Source organism: Podarcis melisellensis (assembly GCF_964234715.1).
Source record: "Podarcis melisellensis genome assembly, chromosome: 10".
In the NCBI taxonomy this organism is placed as follows: Eukaryota; Metazoa; Chordata; class Lepidosauria; order Squamata; family Lacertidae; genus Podarcis; species Podarcis melisellensis.
In genome coordinates this window covers 28,273,928-28,297,243 of record NC_138542.1, presented here as the reverse complement: position 1 = coordinate 28,297,243, position 23,316 = coordinate 28,273,928, and the positions used below count along the sequence as shown (strand labels likewise).

Here is a 23,316-nt window from a genome sequence, read left to right as displayed (position 1 = left end):
TTTTCTGACACTAGTGGAGCAGAAAGGCAAATTAAAACTGCAATGCTTCGATAGAAATCAGCTGGAAAACAACAAGTCCAACCCCAGAGCACTATCCATCCCACTGCCCTTGGTATAAATGGTTGCTTCATGTTTGGGGAGTCAATTTAGGGTGCCAGATGTCAGACTGTAGTTTTAATGGCACTATTTCACCTAAAGCTGACTTTGTATTTGGATATTATAAGTGTTTCAAGTGTTTTCTTGTTCTGTGTTTATTCGATTGTAAACCCACTTTGAAAGGCAATCTTGCTTGAAGGAGTTGTGTATAAGCCCTTTAAATAAGCCGTTTGATGAAGTATGCCCCAAATTCAGAATATTTCCTTCTGCTCTTCCATTTCAACATTGGAAGTAGTTATCCGGCGAGCCGCAACCTTTCAAATCGTCACCCATCACATTAATGCTTCAACACTGAGAAGTGACAGCTTGCAGGTCATCGCCTCCTGATTGTCCAAACACAAGGTCCATATTTCAAATTATATAAACATGCATGTCTGTTGTTTTCAAGAAGTCCCTCATTAAAAATAAATACTTCGCAACCCTGCTGGCCGTGCACTGTGCATTAAATACAAGTTGAAGTTATGACAGCTGTTCCTCTCAACGAGTGCACGTTCCCTCCTTGTGGAAAGCTGGGTTACATTCTGTTCTTTAAAAGCTGGAACCAACTAGCTATAAGAATGGCTGGTAGGGTTTCATCAAATCTACCTGTTTAGAGGTCATGATTTTCACTGACCAAATTCCTGCTGGTTATGGTCCATTTTTCAGAATAACTATCCAATCCGCACCGAAACCTCTCTCAGAAATCCCAGTACCTTTGACTACTCACAGGCCAATAGTTTCACACATCATAAGCTGCAATGATCCAAGGAATAAGGTGAAATTTGGAGGTGGGCTACGTAGGCTCAGATTTTTACTTAGCGATGAGCTCAATGGAACCCAATAAAATTAGAAGCAGCCTTAAACCCCATCAGATCATTGGTCTGTTTAGCTTAGCAATGTCTAAACTAGGGGCAGCCAACAAGGTGCCCTACAGATGCTGTTGAAATACACCTGCCATCTAACCTGACTGTTGGCCATGCCAGCTGGGGCTGATCAGAGTTGTAGCCCAACACCACCACATTGGTTACCTCTGGTCTACAATGACTACCCTTGGCTCTCCAGGGTTCCATGTTAGGCTGCTCCTTTGCAGAATATGGGAGAGTGGAGACAATGGAAGAGGATTTGGCTTTCCTTCTGCTTTCAGAGACTCTTTGTGCATATGATATGTGGAGGCATTGGCAGACTGTGTGGTGGTGGTGCTCCCCTGACCTCCCACAGTTGAGTCACTACGGCTTATTGGGAAGGAGAGAAGAGAGGCAGCAGAGGCAGCAGAGAGGCGGGCACGGAGGAAACACACAAGCAGAGCCAATCTGGCACCCCTGTCAGTGCATTTGCTGGCCTCCTGATCTCTCCTTCCAAGGAAGCACTCAGGAGGTCAGGTGGGCACTGCCACCCCACTCCACCATCTGCTACTGTGTAAAGGAGAGTAACCCGATGTGTAATTGAAGATTTTTTTACAAAAAGAATGTCAACTAAAAACTGTTTTGTTCTCCCAGGCTTTTAGATATTTTTATTATTTTAGATATTATTTTTGAGATATTATTTTGTCAGTGATACCTGCTGTTGTAATGTTGCTGGTTTGGGTATTTTGATGGCATAAGCTTTGATTGTTCCCTATTGGCTGCTGATTTATATTGTGCTTATTGTTACCTTCAGCTTCAAAATATATTTATTCCGCAATGACTTCCTGCTGATTCCAGTTTAATTCCCAGTACTGTTACAATCCAATATTCACTTACATGGGAGTGAGCCCCGCTGGGATATACTTCCAACTTTAAGTAGACGTGAATAGGATTGCACAGTTATCAAAAGGGGAGGAACAGGAACCCATTGTCCTCTAGAAGTTTTGGGACTACAACTCCCATCATCCCTGATCATTGGCCTTGCTGACTGGGGCTGTTTGGTTTTGTAATCCAACAACATCATGAAATCATCCATGGACTGAAGCACAGCAATCATGTAACTACTTCACAACTCTCACCATTGGGTTAGATGAGCTGTATCAAATACATGGAAATAATATACCCAAGATGTCTCTTTTTAAGATTTTGTTGATGTTTCAGATCAAGAAGAGGAAAAGACAGGAAACAAAAATGTCCCTTCTCACTCGCATACTCTAGTGACCTTTGCGAATGTTGTGAAACTTTTCCAGCAGCCCTGAAAAGGCTTCCTAGTAAATATCACGCCAGCCATCAACCGTGTAGCTGATGGACTACAATTTCCATCAGCCCCAGGCAGCATGGACAATGGTCAAGAATGAAGGGAATTGTAGTCCAACAACATCTGGATGGCCCCCAGGTTCTCCACCCCTACTAGACAACACCTGTAAATGTGTCACTGCGGTTCTTTTAAGGAGACATTCTTACAAAGTATTAGTAAACAAACACCTCTGTGCTCAGCTTGAAGTTGTGTTTCTTTTTTGTTTATTTTCAGTGCATGTCGTGGTTCCATTCTTCAGTCTATGGACCTGTAAGACGCAAACGTAGAGGTCAGATGAATAGGGAAGACCAAACTCCCTGGCACAATGGAGGAACAGAGGATCAAAAGGTCCACTGTGCACAGCATTAGACCATTTCCTGATGTTAAGCTTCCTTGATGGGATGTTCTCTTCAGAAACACAGGACACTGTTATTTTGCTGCTTTGTTCCACAGAGCCATGTGGGAACAGAAAATTATTTTTAAAGCTCAAGCATAGATGCAAATTCTACAATATGCCCTCGATTGTTGTTCTTCTCTGATTGCACAAGACAAGAGCTTCTTTTTCCTTCCAAATATGAAAGCTGGTTTTTTTCTGCTTATTTCCTATTTCAGTGGAAACATTATTTCCCATTATTTCTACTAACTGTCAACTGCTGGCTTCAAGCACCTCACACTACAGATGACATCACAATTTGTAAAGTAGGCGTAATTCCAGCTGACATGGCCACTGGCTCTTGGGATGCATATAATGTAATTTTTGTAATGATACCAGGATGGAGGGTGCGGGGGGAGAGACTGCAACCAGGCCATATGTTGCTCAGTCTTATGGCAGTACTCCAGTACACTGTGGCGAACTAGTCTGGATCCTGGATAGTATGGTGTGCCCTATATATGCAGCAAGCCTTCAAGCACCTGCCTCAGAAGGAATGCTTCATGTGAAATGTGAGAAACATTGCTGTCTATAGCGCTGATCCTAATAGCTTCTGTTCTCAGTTTCCAGTAAGTCTAGCCCTGTGGTATGCTCAAGCAACCATTATTCTTAATTGGCAGTTAAGGATGTGAGACAACTAGAAATGGTAACTACACATATTCTTTGCTCTGGTAGATTGCAAAGCTTTCGAACTCCTATACTGCAGTGCAATCGTATTCGTGTTTGCTCAGAAGTAGGTCCCACTGAGTTCAAAGTACAGTGGTACCTCAGAAGTCGAATGGAATTCATTCCAGAAGTCTGTTTGGCTTCCAAAACGTTCAGAAACCAAGACACAACTTCTGATTGGCTTCAGGGAGCTTCTGCAGCCAAGCAGAAGTTGCGGAAGTCGCATTGGACGTTTGGGTTCCAAAGAACGTTCACAAAACAGAACACTCACTTCCAGGTTTGCGGCATTCAGGAGCCAAAACATTCAGTTTGGGATCCAAGGTACGACTGTACAGTATAAGATTCCAGGCTGGGGGAGAAATTCATTTCTTTCATTCAGATTGACTTAATTCCTACTTAACGGCACACAAACCCAAACACACCTGAAATTTATGCTTTCTCTGAATTTTCTCTGAATTTTGCAATGCAATTCTCTAGCCAACAGAAGCACATAAAAAAGTTAAATGGAGGGGAAGTGTTCTCAAAAGTACTTATATTGGTGAGGAAAATAAACAAAGATACATAGAAATAGAGAAAAATGCTTGCAAAAATTGTATCCCCAAGTGCATTAGGTGAATGCTCACAAAGATGCATACAAATTTTCATGCAGACGTTTTCAAAAATGCAAAAATGGACATGAGAATGGAATTTAGGATTGCAAATATTGGAGACTGAGAGAAACCAAAATTGATAGATTTGTCCAGTCCTGCATTAACTGTGGCCTTTTCTTGACCTGAATAAACTTTCCCAGATTTCTGTGGGAAACTCCCATCCCTTTCAAAAGTATCACAGGCTGCCTAGAACATGAACTCTTGGTAGTTCTGCAACTAGGTCCACTGTGCTAAGCTTTTTCTGTATTGAGATATCAATACAGTGCCTCTAACAGGATTGTTATAGAAAATTAGTTTTGAAAGTTGCATGTTGTATATCTGTAATTTTGGAGACATTGAAGATTAACCTCAATGTCTATTCTGCTGCTCTCTTTAATCAGTCAATAAAATGAGATCGCTATCCATTATCCTTTAAAAAGGGAATAGGGGAGGTAGCTCAGACACCCAGTGCATACAGAAGAAAGGCAACATGCCAAAGACAAAATTGTACAAATATATTCAGTGACAGACAATGGCTGCAACTGTATACATGCTTCCTATTGAATTCAGTGAGGTTTACTTCTAAGTAAGCATGAATAGTATTGCATTATATATATTCAGTTTTTATTAGATCTTGACTTCTGAGCATTTACTGTATTGTTTTTTAATATATGTACTATTTTTTAATATATGGACTAGGGTATGCACTGGTCACAAGATTCTGATTGAACCCTGATTCAGTGCTTTGGAAAACAGTTCTGTCATGGTCCAAAGATTTTGACAGAACTGAATGGAATTTGCAGGCATGGCATAGAATGCATAAAGCCTGCCAAACTTCAGGCAAACAGATCCAGGGCCTTTTGTGCTGAACAACTGTTAATGACTTACTTATTTTTTTAAGAGGAAATGTCTATAAACTTTAAATTTGGGGGCAGGCAATGATGCCCCTTCTAATGGAATGAATCCTGCCAAATTTCAGAAAAATCACTGCAATGTTTTTGGACCAATATAGCCATTATACAGTTCTTCCCATTCACTAATAGGAAATAATAATAAAAATGACTACAACTTTTTTTTTGTTTTGACAGGTGTTGGTGAAGCTTGCAGGTATACTAACCCCTCTGCCAAATTACACACAAATGGGTGCTGGGCACCTTCAAAGTGTGTGTGTACGTGTACGTGGAACCGCTATACCTTTTAAAACAATTTTGTATGGGAAAGCAGGGAAGGCTCCTCCAGGAATGCAAATGCAGTGGTTTTCCTGCAAAGGCTGCCATTATAGTTTTAGGGCTGGTAAAAAAAAGGGGGTGGGGAATTCCTCAATCTCTTCCCGTGTTTTAAAAGGAATTGGTTTGAAAATTACAGAGGTGCCCCTGGGAAAGAAACCTGCCAAACTGCAGACAAATAAATCCAGGAGCTTCTGTGCTATTCACCTTTAAAGTTGGTTTTGAGGTGAGAAGAACTGAAGAGGAATCACAACTAAAGAGAAATCATTTCTGGGGTAAAATCATTCTCCCTTGACATATCAATCACTAAAGAGCTCCGCCTTCTCCTTCTCCATACGCTGGTGCTTGTTCTCCCATCATCTCATCCTGGCATTCTGTTAAGCTGTCACTTTTGCTTTCAGCAAACACTTGTCTACAATACAGTGGTACCTCAGGTTAAGTACTTAATTCGTTCCGGAGGTCTGTTCTTAACCTGAAACTGTTCTTAACCTGAAGCACCACTTTGGCTAATGGGGCCTCCTGCTGCTGCCGCGCTGCCGGAGCACAATTTCTGTTCTCATCCTGAAGCAAAGTTCTTAACCCAAGGTACTATTTCTGTGTTAGCGGAGTCTGTAACCTGAAGCGTATGTAACCTGAAGGGTCTGTAACCCGAAGTACCACTGTACTTTGTGGTGTTTGAATCATCACGGTACAACAAAGTGCTTCCAGGGTTCCTGCTTCGACCCATTCTGCCTTGTCCAGATTTTGCTTCTGAAAAGCCAAAACTCCCTTCAGGTAATTTTTGCCTCAGGACTGGCTCAACTAACTGACACAGCACAATCAAGGACCTCCCTACTGAATGTAGTGTTTGTTCAGAACTATGCTTGCATGTTGTGCTTGCAAATAAATAAAAGATGCTAAATCCTGAAGGAACAACACAACTCTCTATCTTTGTGAGACTGCTATGGGGAAAGGGGAATGGTTCTCCATGAAATATTTTTTCTGGCACGAGTTAAAAACACACACATGCACACAATACAGCCGACTTTCAGAATGCAGGGTGTATTTATAAGGCTCACAGTCATGCTAAACAGCAGAAGGTTGGAATAGAAACCTTTGAAAGAAAATAAATATGGATTCCTACCAGGCTGGTTTTTAAAGCACTTCACAAAGAAGCAACAATCTTCAAGAAATTTATTTTGAGATGCTGTTATTAGACCTTCACCTTAGAAAACTATTGCATTTGAGTGTAGGTCAGAGATATAAGTAACTTGCATGTGCTGTTTATTATTATACTTGGGATGACACGGTATTGTTCAAAATCATACTGGCTTATAATATCAAACAGCCATTGGAAATAATTTTTAAAAAAATATTCTAAGTGAAGTAAGGGGACGCGGCCGATCGCATGGTCGGCGGTTCGAATCCCCGCGGCAGGGTGAGCTCCTGTCGTTTGGTCCCAGCTCCTGCCCACCTAGCAGTTCAAAAGCACAATTAAGTGCAAGTAGATAAATAGGTACCGCTTTCTAGCGGGAAGGTAAACAGTGTTCCATGTGCTGCTCTAGTGCCGGTTCGCCAGAGCAGCTTCGTCACGCTGGCCACATGACCCGGAAGTGTCTGTGGACAGCGCTGGCTCCCGGCCTCTAGAGTGAGATGAGCGCACAACCCTAGAGTCTGTCAAGACTGGCCCGTACGGGCAGGGGTACCTTTCCCTTTCCCTTTAAGTGAAGTAAGCATCTAAGAGTCGTATCAAAAAATGAGTTGGCAGAGTTTATTTCCCATTGATTTCATGGCTGAATTTGTTTCTCTGGTGCAGTGGGATGACTCAGACTTAGACACTCTTTTAAAATAATAAAGGGTTATAGCCAACTGAGATTGGCTCAGAGAAGACCCATTGAAATTAATCAGCTGGAGTGAGCCGTAGCTATTAATTTCAATGGGTCTACTCTGAGTTGGACTAGCATGGGATACAACCTCCCAAAACTGATACTCCAGACAGGCTACAGTAATTTCCCACAAAGCCTTGGGATGCTGCTACATTGGAAGCATTGTGAGAAATTTCAGTGGCCGCTTCTAGCCACCTAGTGCTGATTCACAGCACCACTATTGTCCATTGCTTTTAATAACTTTTAAGCAAACTTTTAAATACATATTAGCACCATATTTGGCATCATCCCTACTTTTTAATGGTAGCTGGCTGACTTTTAATTTTTCAAGATGGTTCTTCCTGTTCTGATGTGTAAAATGAGTTGTTGTGTTTGGCATTTTTTTAACTACTACAATGTACTCTGTGTGGAGATATTCTTGAAGAGAGAATGGGAATCCCCAGCTATGGAACATTCTCCCCAGAGAAACTTGCCTGGTGTGAGCCCTGCCCTAGGAAGCAAAAATGTCCAGCCTTTTGACTTAATTTGATTGTAATGTGGTATGTGTCTACCCTGTTCTGATATTCACCTTTCAGAAGGGTAGTTTTTTCCATTATTGTTGATGGAAGAACATCCTTGTGTTTTATACTGCGCAATGGCTTTTAAATGTTTGATAAGTTGCTCTGTAGTTTAACGTTTTGCAAGCTGCTACCAGACATTCATCACTAATAATAATAAAGTATTATAATAATAATTTTCGTAAATAAGAAGTGTAAGTTGTGGCTAAGAAGTTACAGGTGCAAATCTTCATTCTGCCATGAGCTCACTGGAAGGTCTTATTCCTCAGCCCCCTCATCTGCAACAGAGGGATACTGACTGACCAACCTCACATGACTTTGTAAGAATTACTGAAAAAATGCATCAGAAGCTCTTTGCCCTATACAAAAAAGCCAAATATAAATACAAGGGCTGCTGTCCACATCCACTTCCTGGGGAGTAAATCCCATTGAACTCAATGAGGCTTACTTCTGAGTAATGTACAAGCATGTGCTGTAAATGATATTTACAGTTTGATTTGCATAAAACTGTTGTTGTTGTTGTTGTAAGCAATAAAATGCTTTTTCATTGCGTTTAGGGCATTTTCAGTCTTAAAACATTTTCTCTTTGCGCACCCTGGAATATAAGAAAACTAATAGGAAAAATATTGCTGTCATAAACCCAGGAGTATTGGCTGTGGGATAGTGGGGACACAAATAAAAGACCAATAAAGTTTGATGTATTTTCTGTACCAGTATATGCAGTAGAGACAGCATGGTTAAGAAATATAAGTGATATTTTTGTGATGTTCATTCTGACAAACGTTAGGATGGAATGCATACTTTTTTTTATTTTTTAAAAAAGAAACACACCAGCAGCCTTCAAATATTGTCTGATATTGAATTCTCTTGAACAGCTTGTGACAATTGTATTGAAATTGAGTAGGAAAAAACCTGAACTTCCACACACACACAGAAACAGCAGCATAATAAAGCAAATTAACACTGAAAAACTTCCAAAGGAATTTAGGCTTCCACAATCCTTTCAGTTTTAATCATCTGAGGGCCTCTCGCACAACACAAAAAGAAATGATATACGCGGTTGTGCAATCGCAGCTTCCTGACACAGAGGCCGTACAGTGAATCATCCTGCTCAATTACCAGGTGGGATTCCAGGGTGAGATGGAAAAAAACAAGCCTTAGAATTGTATACCTACTACTACATCCTTGTGCAAGCAAAAAGCACTTGCAGAGAGGTGAGGGGTGAATGATTCACAAGGCAGGGGGCATAATTTTTCCTCCTGGCATTAGATCTTCAAAGCTAAAGCTTTGGAAGACTCCTGACTTTGGTCAGGGGGTGGCTGGTGCCAGAAGGAGGGAGCTGAAATGCTGTTTTGCACAAGAAGAAGTAATTCCCTGCAAGCTAAGAAATGGGTGAGGGTTCATTTCAGCTGTGATGACTAAACAATACCGTTTAGGATGAAGAACTTGAATAGGTAGCATCCTCACATGTATCTGGTTGATTGCTGTGGTTTTGACCTCTGCTTCCATGTGGTCCCTTCCTTCGTTTCAAGGGCTGGGGCACAGTGGTTGAGCGCACAACAGATCCTAGGTTCAAACTCCGGTGTCTCCAAGCAGGGCTGGAAAACAACTCCTGCCCGAAGCCTGGAGCGCTGCTTCCAATCAATGTAGACATTACTGAGCCGAACGGAACAATTGTATCTCAGTATAAAGGTAAAGGGACCCTAACCCAGTGTTTCCCAACCTTGTGCCTCCAGCTGTTTTTGAACTACAACTCCCATCATCCCTGACTAGCAAGACCAGTGGCAAGGGATGATGGGAATTGTAGTCCAAAAACAGCTGGAGGCACAAGGTTGGGAAACACTGCCCTAACCATTAGGTCCAGTTGTGACCGACTCTGGGGTTGCGGCGCTCATCTCGCTTTATTGGCTGACTAAACTGCTTCTGGTGAACCAGAGCAGCACACGGAAATGCCGTTTACCTTCCCGCCAGAGCGGTACCTATTTATCTACTTGCACTTAGACGTGCTTTCAAACTGCTAGGTTGGCAGGAGCAGGGACCGAGCAACGGGAGCTCACCCTGTTGCAGGGATTCGAACAGCCGACCTTCTGATCGGCAAGTCCTAGGCTCTGTGGTTTAACCCACAGTGCCACCCACATCCCTCTCTCAGTATAAGGCAGCTTCAAATATCCCACTATCTTTCCAACAAGCATATGATGGATCCCAAACCAGATCGCCACAGCACAGCTCTCAGACCCTTCCATCTATCAACTCTGCAATGTGTGAACAATTGTCATAACAGATTACGCAAATTGCTCCTAATGTTTTGGTTTACACAAAGCAAGCTCTGTCATTCACAAGTGCTGCTTTCACTCAGTAGCCAGTAGTTTTCCTTCAAAAATCAGAGCTAGTGCACTCACTCACTATATAAGTACTGAACAGATTTTTTAAAAGATGAACATGCCTCGAAAGGGGTCTCAGAGTGAACATCGTGAAATTAAACAGATAAACCAGACAGTTCAAACTGATGTGCTTAAAATTAAAATTTGCAGAGAAGTCCCTTTTCAGAGCAGCTAGGGGATTTTCCTTAGCAATTTTGTCTCTGCTGGAGATTCCTCTGCAGTCAGGAAGTAGCAGGCAACCAGAAACACAGGACGCTGCTCCAGGAAGAGAATATCTCAGGGGTAGGCTATCTCAGGGGCCTACTAGGAGCTGCCACCATGTGAAAGAGCACAACCACGACAAGCACAATTTGGCTAGCATGTGCCTGGAAAACTGAATGGCTATAAGCACCAGGGCGAAAACAACAAAGCCTTTACAGAGAAGCACTTTGCTGCTTCCTTGAATCAGAACAAACCTCCCAATGTGGAAATGCACTGAGAACTGGTGTGCATATGCTGCCAAATTGCAGCCAATCGGAGCTTTCCAGCAAGTGCAAGCACAGCAAAACCAAGCATATGTCAACAATAAAAAAAAGAAGTCATGAGCTATACATGCACTTTGTGTTCACTCAGTCTTTACAGTCTTAACCAATTCCCTCCCCACTCCCTCCTCCCAGATAACTGCAGTGAGGTTATATTCCATAGATAGTTAAATGGGGTCTAGGCCTTGGTTCTCAGATCAAGGGTTGGGACACCCTACCCTCGGGCTGTAGGTTTGGCATGGGTTCGTGAAACACCTGCAAGAGTTTGCTGTTATGGGACTGATCCACTGTAGCTGGAAGACAAGTAGTGACTAAGGGAACCTTCACCTTGCCCCCCCCAAAAAAAAATTCAGCAATTGTGCAAGCAATACCAGGAGAAAGGAAATGTTCAGTTACTGTCCTGTGACTTGATGCAAGGCAGGTCCCAGCAATGCCAACTAAGGGCATGAGTGGGTGAGGGAAACTGATCAGCACTCATGCCAAAATTGTCTAATACCTCTCCTGTCATATGCATGTTTATTTCTGGAAGGACCGTAGCTCACTGGTAGAACATCTTTGCATGCAGATGGTTGCAGGTTGAATCTCAGGGAGTATCTGAAACCCTGGAGATCCACTGCTAGACGTGGAGCAATGGTCTGACTCAGTAAAATTCAGTTTTCTATGTGTCTATGCATGTGGTTCCTGGGCCATACAGCTGGTATGGTGCAGGATTAGGGGTCCTGGGCAAATTGTGGAGATGGGGGGATGAGTTTAGAAGAGAATGTAAATTCGAAAGGCCTATGGAATATTTTTTAGGTGCCTGGCTTTTTCTTGCTTGATTTTTAATGGCTTGAGGGGTGAAGCACGCAATCCCGAGACAAATGACGAGCCGGGAACAAAACAACAGCCAGAGACCACTGCTCCGTCTGTATGCATTCAGGCGATGTGTTGCGCATTCGCCCTCCAGAGCTGCCAAACAAGTCTCCACCTGGGAGAGGATGCTTTTTTGTTGACATCTCAGGTTGCCCGCTCGCTGCCATTGGTGGGTGGTTTTTTCCCCCCCTGGAAGGGAGGGGTCCGCCTGCAAGCAGAGGCTGGGGATGCTGCCCCCTGTCACATGATGGAAATTTCCACTCTTTCCGAAAGAGAGGAAAGGGAAGAAAGGAGAGGGAGAGGGTCTCTGCCCACACTTTCTTTGCGCGTCTTCTGAGCAACAACATCCTCATGTCCCAAGTGCCTCTACCTAAAAGAATTCGCCAGCATTCAAGGTGAGTAACTCACTGGAGATTTAACTCTCTTTCTCGATGAAATACTAAGCGGCTTTAAAGCCCCCCATGAGCTGCTTTATTTTTATTTCCAAGGAATTACAGACGAGACGGCACAGCCAGATAATAGACGTTACCGATCTACAGGTATCTTTCTGTGTCCCCCGCAGGGAGGCTGCAGCTTGGAAACGAGTGTCTCTCTCTCGGAATCCCGGGTTGGCTTTTCCCATTTCAAACCATCCCGCGTCGTTGGCGGGGTGGCCGCAGCTGCGTGTGTGTGTGCGCGCGTGTGGACTGCCAACCACGTCTGATCGAGGCTCTCGCGATCAGAGAAGGTGGCGGGGGGGGTGAGAAGAAGGGGCTTCCAACTGACAGGCCCTTGTGGGTGCCTATGTTTCTCACGCGCGTCGCTCCCCTCCATGAGAGGAGCGGGCGTTCAGACGTGATCGGTTCCGTGTCAACCCTTGGGCTGACGATTGCGCGAGCTAAGGAGAGAGGCGCGGAAAGTCGGCGTGGCAAGGAAATAGGGTCAGGGTGCTGGAGAGACGGGGTGCCAGGGACCCATCTCAGTGGGTGGAGACGGAATGGATATTGATGATCCAAAGTATATGGGGAAGCGTAAGGCAAAGTGTAGTTTCGGCCAGACGCTGCAGTGCGATTTAACTAAATACTGGGGTACAGGAAGGCGAGGAAGGCTGCAGCCTGAGCTTGCAGGATGATCCCCCAAAAAAGCTCCGATTGTCCTTTATTCAGTAAGAAAGGCGCTCAAAAGCAGCAGCAGTTTACTTTGGCGACCAAGCGCAGCCGCAGCTGGCCAGGCTATATATGCCTTTCCCTCGTCTCCCTCCCTGGCCGTGACTCCCGCGAAGCGTGGCTCCCCCGCCCGCCCGCCTTCCCTCGGCGGCTTGACCGCGGAGCACGACGCCCCCGACGGCGGAGAGGAGGAGCCTCTCACGGGAAGGTCTCTTGCGCACGCGCTCCTCTCCCAGCAAGCGGGGAGCCCCTTGCGCCTCGCCACCCGCTTCCTTTGTCTCCGCCCGAGAGACGCTCGGAGGCCGAGCTCCGTCTAGGCGCGTGGAGCCGCTTTGCAGGCGCTCGAGGCCTCCTCTAGGTCGAGAGCGAGAGGGGAGCGCCGCTTTGCTCCCTCCAAGCGGCCCGGGGCAAGCTGAGTTGCGCTAGGAGGCTTCTCCCTCAAGGGGGCGCTGCAGAGCAACAGGCGCCATTTGGACACGCAGGGACAGAGGGTTGGATGTGCTGCGTATCAACTCCCCCCGAGGGGGACAAGCGTCAGGCTTGCTAGAGAGATCTGGCTGGCCATTGGGATAACAATTCTGCAGGAGATGAGCCTCTTATGTTCTGACATGTGTGGCTTCGCAAGCTGGTAGCCCCAGTTTTCATTTGAGTGGAAGGAATATTGCTGGCAAACTAGCTAAGCTTTCCTGGGTAAGAATTGCCCAGCTAGCTGCCTGGGTGTCTTTTCCCTGGGCACCTGAAGGAGAAGAAGCAGTGGAACTGGTGATCATGTGAAAGGTCCTATTATCCCCCACCAGCGATTTGAAGTAGGGACTTGAGCTTGTCTAGAAAGCAGGTGTGTTTGGGATTTTCCACATATATCCCTGTCTGTGGCTCTGATTTTGCATCAGTTCTGTCATAAACTTGTCCTGCAAGTTATAACCACCGCTGTGAGGTGGCCTTGTTAGATAGGGCCAGTGGAAATGGCAACAAAAATAGCGCTGCTCCTGCGAAACTGAAACAAAATGTTGCATTGCTCCTGCAAAAGCGGAAACAAAATGTTGCACTGCTCCTGCAAAAGCGGAAACAAAATGTTGCGTTGCTCCCACAAAACAAATAAATGTTGCTCCTTTTAAATGTTCTAGCCACCAAGCCATGTTTTTCCCCCCAGAACACCCCATTTCACCACCACTCAACAGACTCTCAGTATTTCCCGGCTACTGTACTTTGCATGATCAGTTCTCGCTGGGCTGTTTTGAGGGGGGGGTCAAGAAGTCGTCTCCCATTCCAATCCCACCCCGGTTTTGTTTTTAACTTTTGCAAATTAATTGATGTACTGCAAGTCCGGGGGGAGGCGGGGGGAGCTACTTTTCACCTGCCATTCCCAAAGCAAATAGTTCCGGAGTAAGAGAAGCTAGTCTTGAGGAAGACTTCTAATGCAATCCTATGCATGTCCTAATGGTGCTGCACCACTACTATTAAAACAATAATAGCCCATATGTGCATTGAAGGCCTTCAAAAATCCATCCCAAAATACTCAAATGCTCTTCCAGTTTACTGCTACTTATTGTATCAGTCCATCCTGTCTGAAGGGAATTCTTCCTGATTTGCAGTACTAAATTAAATGTTAAGTAAATGCATAAATAGGGATGGAGAAATATGTGTATTAGTTTCTCATTTTTCCATTCTTAAATTCAGTTTTCCACATTTCCAAGCAATATGCCTTTAAAAAAAAGAATCCTAACAAAAATTCATCAATTTTTTGTACAATTTTCTCCTAATATATTTTTGTACACAGTTTCAACTAATACACATTTTTGCGATCAGTTTTCCCCAATATAATGCATTTTTATGTGATTGTCATGAATATATGCCTTTTTATTCACACTTGCCCCTAATATATGTATTCGTTGGAGAATGAATAATTTGGAGAAGGGCTAATTTCAAAGGATAGCTGTGTTCACATTTTGGTTTGAGTAGTGCAACTTAGGTAGTTTCTTGTTAAAAGTGCAAATAAAATGGAATGCCTCCCCTGTCCCTATGCATATATAAGGGCATTTTTCTGCTTTGGAGTAAACCTTTACAGAAAAAGGAAACCATTGAGAAAATAACTGGTTCCAGAAGAGGAAGAGAGATAAGAAGGCAAGTTTGAGCCGCAGGATCACTGAAAAGAAACCAAGCCTATTTTTCTGTGTCATTTTTATCTATTTAGTCTGATAGACATAGTTGAAGGAACATTTTCAGGTGTGGTATTGCTATACAAAAGCACAGGTTTTAGCTGAGGAACTAAAATGACAGCAGGCTATATTTTGTTGCATGATGTTTGTATATGTGTGTGTTATACTGTATACAGTGTCAGTGCCGGGCTCCTTTGACCCTATGCAGGGCTAACTGCTTGCCTCCCTGCAAAAAAATATTATTATTATTTTAATGCTAGCTTCAATTTTCAAAAACATGTCTTGTAAAAATGATAAACTTCTTGTAAATTTAAAAGAAAAGCAAAACATTACCAGAAACTTTACAACTAACCGGTATAAAATTGTCCCTCAAAGATCAGTTTCTGCACCACTCTGAGATTTGCGCCCTAGGCAATGGCCTAATGATAGCATGGGCCCTGGTGATCTATAAAATGTGGACATGATAGCGATCTTTCAAACAGTCCTCTATGTTTCTTCCAAAAGGTCCTCTGTTTCTTAGAAGCAGCATGGCAGCTATGTGATGTGGAGGTTGCTATGGTGAATCCACGGCCTTTATTTAATGCTGTACCAAAGTAAACAGCCACGCCATCGCAGCCATCTCTGTTAGTACTGTTATTCAGTAAGGCTGTCCGCACCACCGTCGCTGGTTGCCTCCCTCCCACCCCTTGTTTTGATCTGGAAGTTGTCTTCTGGAGAGGTCCAAGCAAAAGAAGGAGAAAGCAGTAGTTGAAAACAAAATCAACACTTTTTAATACAGGCATTATTTTTATAGGTGTTTTAGATATACTTCAGCTTAAAAGATGCAACTTCACCCACTGTTGTTTACGAGGAGACTTGTTCAACATCCCATGCTCCTTCAAACAAAGTAGGCTAGGAATATGATTTGATCTGGTTATATACCTTTTTTAAAAGCTGGGTCCACGCTTTCTGTTGGTCCCCCAAGGTAGTGCTCAAGTTATTGGGGGTTGATGGGAAGGAAGAGAATGTAGAGAGAAGATGTGATTAAATTCACAAGCCTCACTTCCTCCTCCAGTGTTGACCAACTCACAAACCCTCCCCTTCCCCAAAATAGTGCCTAGGCAGGCCTGCCTCCCCCCTATAATGTGTGGTGGGTGAAAACTTCCCTCCCCTGTGAGAGGATATTCCCAGATATTCTGCCCATTAATTAGCAGGAGGAACTGAACGTTGGGGTGGAGATGCTGCTTCAGGTATACCTGAACGGTCAAGGCCATTTAGGGCTTTAAAGGTCAGCACCAACACTTTGAATTATGCTTGGAAACGTACTGTACTGGGAAACATACTGTATAACGTACGTACGTTAAACGTACGTATAACACCAGTCTTTCAGGACTGGTGTTATATGGTCTCAGCAGCCACTCCCAGTCACCAGTCAAGCTGCCACAATGGCCTTTTGACTTCTGGGCAAAGGAAACACGCGCCCTGTCTTCCCCACAAGAGTAACCATAGGGAGGGACATAAAAATATATGAAGAGCACTGTATGGTCAGGCCAATGGCCTGTTATAGTCCAGTATTCTTTCCCACCACGGCTAACCGTGTGCCTATGGGAAGCCTGAAAGCAGGAGTTAAGTGCATCAGCACTCTCCCCATCTGTGATTTTCGGCAGCTGGTTGGAAGAAGAAGATAAACTGCAGTCGTTTTAATGGATACATACTTGTTAATCCATAGTACTGCTTATAAATTTGGATATATTGGGCCGCGATGGGCATGTTTTGTACCTGTGGACTGGCTGCCTAATGCATATATGTAGAAATGTCTCCTGTGCATTTATGACAAACTTAAAGTCCGGAGCTATATAGAAACGTGAATCTTAAGTGCTCTGAGCTCCATTTGTTTCAAAATCTCTGGCACAGTGAGCCACTTTGAGAAGTCGGCTGTGAGCTATTATGCATTACTGATACAGTTAATGTGTACTTTCAATAACTATTTAGGCTCTAGAGAACAGTCATAGATTAAATTACATTTTTAGAAAGAGAGTTCTTTATTAGAAATTGATTTTATTAATTTTGGATATGAGAGAGATGGGACATTTTTAGCCAATCCAATGATATTTCTGAGGAGTTGTTTTTCTTTTCTGTGAACAAGAGTAAGAGCTGCATATGTTACATAAGTCTTAACAAAGTATTCTTTTCTATATTACCAATAAACATTATTACCAATAAACTTTCCCATGTGAGCTGACATGGGAATAGGCTATGGAGATATATCTAAATCTATCCCTGCTTTGTTCTGGAAAATCTGAATGGATGGAACATGTTGTTTGTTCCATCTGACTATATGGAAAGCTGTTGAAGATTGCTGAGCAAGCCATTCTTTCTCAGCAGTTGGTAATGATGAACGGAATAGAAGGGGGGGGAGAGGAAGAGAGATATTCAGGTAACTCAGGTTTCCCTGATGAAGTCACTTACACAGTCATTGTATGGTGGAACTGGGTCATATGAAGGTTCCCAGTGAGTGCAGTTTTTTGGAAAGTCACAGAAAACTACCATAGTGGATTTTTGTCACACCTCGTATCGCTCCTAAGACAGGTAGCTAGGCATGTCTCTGGTACTCCTATACAGTCAGAAACATGCAGAATTCCAGATTCTATAACCTAGTCTAATTTACCTAGGTAGGAATCTTCCAGGATTCTAGGTAATATTCACTCAACCACACTCACTGCTTCACAGGCACCTGACGTGAGGCTATGTCCACATACAGTATCAACCACGGTTCTTTTAGGGGTTCTGTTATCACTAAGGAATCATGCTACATTTATACAGGCACAAGCAAAAGTAATTTTTGTATTATGATAGGATTTTTGGAAAAGCGACTTCTAAAAATAGTAATATGTATTCTTAAAAATTGCACTGCCTATTTTGTTTTCCATTTTCTTAGTGAAATTTAAGGTTTTCTCACACTTTTTTTTTAAGCTTAGCAAGTAAACCCCACCGCACATCACTGTTTGGTACTTATCTTCAAAAAGCATTGTCTAGGATAAATGGTTAACATACACCCATTAATGATTAGCTTTGTTGATTCATAAAATAAATGCATACTCTGTCCTGGGAAGTTCATTGTGAAACTGATGGAAGAAGAGAGAAGAATCTTGGGTCCAACACAGGGAACCCCAGAATATGACCAAAAAATGTACTACACAGGGACTCAGTCATGCATTTGTTCAACTGACAGTGTGCATGTCTGTTCAGAAGTCCCACTGAATTTAATGGGACTTACTCTCAAGCAAGCGTACATAGGCCTTCAGTCCAAATTGTGCTTTATCATGTAACTGCAAGCACATTCTTAATAAGATGCTGATTTTAAATAATAGATGGAAAGGAACATAATTTGCATTGCATTACAATATATAAATGAGTCAGACCATGCTATGATTTGTTCATATTTGTTAGCAAATATGAATTTAATGGAATAAGCTTTTAATAAATGCATTTTAGACACAATGACACTTGCCTTCAATAGATCATTTAATAAAGCATTTAGAAAAGTCACCATGCAAATTAGCTTATACCCTCTGGTGGCTAAAGATTGTACATTGCTAGTCCTGAGAAGCAACTCATCCCCTCCTGCCTATCCTTTCAGTTTTAGCAATCTGTTCTGATGCAAAACAGGAATGAGGAAGCTCCTAGCACAACTGCCAACCTGCCCATCAACAGAAGGGTACACTGAGTCTGCTACCAAAATAAAACCATCTGCAAATATCAGAGAACAGATTTTGAAGGAGGCCCATTTATATGTAGCCATGAGAACTGGCTATATCCAATACCATGAAATGTAACTGTTCCAGCCTAAAGAGTCTAACCTCCACATTAACATACCAAATGCCACTCACAACATACATGCTTTTTTCCATATTGTGGCAGCGATGTGGAAGAGCTACCTGGTCCAGAAACCCTTCCTTGCTATTGTCACTTTCTTGCTTTCCAATCTCATCTCCTGCCACTTGGAATGAGAAACACACGCCATGTGTGATATTCCTATCACATTTCAAATTAGACACATGCAGCCCATCCACAATCTCTCTATACAGAAATCTTTCCCTTTCCTCACAAGCCCATGGCTCCTCTGTCACAAGCGTTTTAGAAATAATTTAAAGTAGGAATCCTAGGGAATAATACAATCACCTGAAAAATAAAATAAAATAATGAGCGGAAAGCGTATCCAACACACTAGTTTTAATGTGAAATGTAACTCACCATGGATTACTTCTTGCTATTGATAAAAACATCTGTGAATACTTTTTTTGATAGGCAGGCTAAACACACACACACACACACACACACACACACTGGTGTATCACATCATATTTAAATAGTGCCTCTGAGAAAGGATTCAGGAACAAATATGTACCAAAGCACTGGGCAGCCGTACTTGTGGAGTTCAAGCTAAGCAAACATCTGTTGCAAAGTCTCATAATGGGCTTGTTTTCTTAGATTCCCCCCCCCCAAAGGGGGTCATGGACACAGCCTTGCAAATTGTGTTTTTGAGATTTACGAAATTGCAAATCAGCATTAGCACAAAATTACACCATTGTGTCATAAACGCAGTGCAAGGACTTCCTGATACGTGAAAATGCATTTGCTACCGAAAGATCCTTACTCATTTTTCTACTTATTTTTTTGCATAGGTCGTTTGGGCAGGGCACCCATTTCATGATGATCCATTGCTACATGACTACAAAAAAATAATAATACAATTCAAAGACATCGGGTCTCTTTTTATTATAATTTTTCCTTGAAAAAAACAAGCAAACATTGTCCTGTCAAAATATGGAAAACTTGCTTAACAATAGTTGCAAGGGTGCATTTTCATGGACATTTCTCCCATATGATCATTGCAAATATTATTGTGGCTTGGATGGTAGCTACAGGAAGCACACCTGCATCTTAACTATCTGGCTTCATCCTCTTTCCCCACCCTACAAATGTTTGCCAAAGCTGTGGTGGTGGGTGGAGGGGAAGTAAATATCGTGCGGCAGAAATAATGGATGGAGTGGAGAGGGGCATGAGAAGGGTAGTAGGAGAGACAGGATTAGAACCTTCCTCTTCCTCCTCCTCTTTTCCTTTTTTTTAAATCCCCACTTTCTCTGTAAAAAAAATAATGGGCTATTGTACAAGTTCCTATACGCCTGGCACATTCTGCTAAGCGTAACCAGTAGAATTATTTTAGCCAAAAGGTTTTCTTAGTAGATTGAAGGCAAACATCATTTAGAAGAGTGCAACCTTGCCAAATTCAGGCTTCTCTCTAATCTGCCGTGTATTGCATAACACGAGGGTGTTGCTTCACAGAGCTTACATCACTTTTGAACTGGTCGCTTTCTCCTCTCTCTGCTGACGACCAAAAGCAAAGCCTCTCTGGTTCTTTATCGTTTATCATACACCTCTGGGCTGACCTCGGCCGAAAAGGTTGTCCCCAGGGATTTCTCACTGCGGTTCTCTTCGCCCAGCATATTGTCGGGCGGGTGCTGTTTGTCCTCTGCATAGTATTGATCAGGCCTTGGTGGGTACGGCCTGGAGGAACATGGGTTCAAGTCGCTGCTGCCCAGCCATGAACTCTTTAGATGAGTCACAGACTTGTTATCAGCAACTGATCTCTTGGCAACGGGCTGGAACTTTTTACTGGCTCGATCGCATTAGTCAGCATGGGAATTAAGCATTAACTTTTCCCCGTCTAGGTCTTCATCTTCTTTCAAAATGCCGGGTCATATGCTCAAGAATCAAGCTGCGGTATTTCACATGTAGGGGCTGGGATTGGGAGATGGGGTGGGGTGGAGGGGCGGGTGCCGTGAAGTAACAGCTCAAACACTTTGTGCTCTAGAATTAGTTTCTCCCCATCCCACAAATGAACCATCTGCTTGAGGAGTTGAGGAGTGGTAAGAGTTGTGTCGATTGTAGGTTCAGGGGTGGAGGTGGCACTTCGGACAAGATGGGGGCCCCTTCTCTTCACTGCCATCACAACTGCCAAAGGGAAAGGCAACTCTGGAAAGGGTCCCCCTTTGCCTGCTTGTCACTTCTGAATAAAGACAGGCATTTTATGCCTGCTTTTCTAAAGTCAAATGACTCCTGTGCAGCATCCATAATGATGGTAGCTGTCCCACCATTGGGGACTGTTCACTATGTGATGTCAGAAATGCCCTTATCACTGATGGCATGCCAGTTTTAGAATATCTTTCCCTTTAAAATAGGGACTTGGTGCCTAATATTTTTCTCACTTCAGTGCCCAGTGAAAACTTATCTGTTTGCAGAGGAATTTGCCAAGGATATCAGTTTTAATTGGTTATTTTCTGCATTTGGAAGATTTTGGTTTTAATTAGACTTGTCTTATCTGCTTTTGTAATTAAGTGTGTTTCTTACGGTGATTGTTTCATTTAAACAAGATGTAATTATATTGAGCTTGTTTATAATGAAGGACAGGTTAGAGATATTCTAAATAAATGTATAAATATAATAACAAATCTACAGAAAAGGTCGGCGTATTGGATAGAATGAGATGATAGAATCAGAAACCAACATTATTCTAAACTTATGTGGAATAATGGCTGACGCCAGTTTTTTTAAACGAGGAAAAGTCACAAAATGAAGCATGTTTGTTGGGTGTAAAAAATATTCTTTTGCTAATGGTGCACTTAGGTAATGTTAGACTCTGGGCTTAACAATTTTATAGGAGGTGCTTTTTAAAAAGATGGTAATGTGTGTTATTTCATTGTGGAGAGTGAGTCTTGTTATTTTGAGGGGTGCACCTGCTCTTTCAGCTGAGTTGGGTTCTACATATCCACCCCAATGTTCTGTCCTGGTGGCATTACTAGATATATCCTTGAACGTTTTTTTGTATGTGTACTTTGTGAAGTTTGCTTTTCAGTAAAATCATAGGTAAACTTGTGAAAATGACAGGGTGAAAATTTGGTTTCTTTCTGTTGTGCCACATTCCAAAGGAAATTGGTTTGTTATGTTTTTCATCTTCAAATCATTGTAAGGCTAATGGACAACAATTTTGGCATCTCTCAGTTTTTAATTTTTCCAGTCTTGTTCCACATTTCCACAACAGTTCACAAATTGCTTTTTTTCTGAAGTCCTCATGAAAATTCATCATCAGTGTTTTAGTGTGAATATCTTCTAATAGTCAAATTTTCATGAAATGCAGCTTAATGTATTGCATTTTTAATGTTGTCTTCACTATATATACATTTTGGGGCACGTCTTACCCCAGCAAATACATTTCTTGTCTGGAGAACTGCATTTAAAAATTAGGAGAATTGCCAATTTTGAAGAAGAGCTGTGTTTCTGTTTGCATATTGTTTCTGAAAGTGTGAATTAAATAGGTTACCCAGCTGAAGTGACTCAGGATAATGTATCTGGCAGAAGCCTTAACTTGTCAAATGCTAGATGTTGACCAAACTGCACTTCCTTTCTCATTCTGTGAATACTTACATGGCTTCCCCAGAGCCCTTTCTCTTCTCTCAAGGCAGGCATTTCCCCGAGGACACTTTTTCACAGCTGGAGAAGTGTTGTGTCTTCGCTGCTGGTACACAGAAGGAGCTTGTCTAAGGTAGATCTATACCCTTGAGGGAATAGAGTTTCAAGAGTAGAATGTGATGTGTGACCGGCTTTAATGCAGACCCACCTAATCCATATTTTACTCTTTGGAATCAAATGCACATTCGGGGTGGAGAATATATTTCTACCTATAAATTTGTTTTTAATGTTGCACTGTGTCCAGCTACATGATTTCCCAATGGACAGTCAGAAATTGGACTGACGCAAAATGGCTACCTTACCTGATATTTCTAAATTGATAGATTGTTCCTAAATCTGTAATCACCACTGGTTTTCCATGGAACCAGGATGGCACTGATGATAAACTAAAATTAGACTTAATAAGAACAGAAATTAGAATGAATTCTGGTATGCGGGTAGAGGACTACCATCACTATTGATATGTCCTGGGTTTTGGTTATATCGTGGTTGGATTCAAAGGTGCTTGGCTTGTTGCAAAGTGTTGTTCAAGAGTTGCGCCCCATTCCCATTGATTTCCTCCCTTGCCCCACAGCCCTTTCCACCCATCCCTCATAGTTCAATCTAGAGAGTCTCCTGGTTCTCAGAGTACAACTTCTCAGATGTAAGTCCCATTGACTTCAGTGGAACTGACTCCCAGGTGATTGTATATACTCTACACTGTATAGCATTAAAACCTCAAAAGCAGACTTTCAGAGGTAGTTGGGAGAAGCTCTGGAATAGGACAGCTTCATTGCACAAGAACAAGGTGGCTTGTGCTTCTCTGGCCCTGATGTATTATTCTGTATTGACTATCTGAAAGTAGATAACAGGTTTGTTTTTGAGGTACTTTTTAAAAAATAAGAGAAACCCAATACTCATATTTCCTGTGCAATATGGAATTAAGACAATAACTGTGCTTGGATCAATAAAATGATCCAATTCAGCATTCTATTTTCTGAGTTTGAGTATCCACAGGGAGGTTTAAGTGTAAGGTATGAGAACTATATCAATACCAGATGCTAAT

General features: G+C 42.6%; 1 protein-coding gene across 2 annotated transcripts in view; it reads left to right on the top strand.

The window, feature by feature from the left end:
- The first annotated feature begins 11,717 nt into the window (after window positions 1-11,717).
- SLC38A4 (solute carrier family 38 member 4) overlaps window positions 11,718-23,316 on the top strand; it is a 33,448-nt gene continuing 21,849 nt past the window's right edge. Inside the window, exon 1 of one of the 2 annotated variants that reach the window (XM_081928057.1) lies at window positions 11,718-11,856. The gene's annotated coding sequence lies outside the window, so the exon portion shown is untranslated. Of the gene's footprint in view, window positions 11,857-20,648; window positions 20,672-23,316 lie in introns of those variants that run through there. The other variant, XM_081928058.1, reaches the window with a different exon arrangement.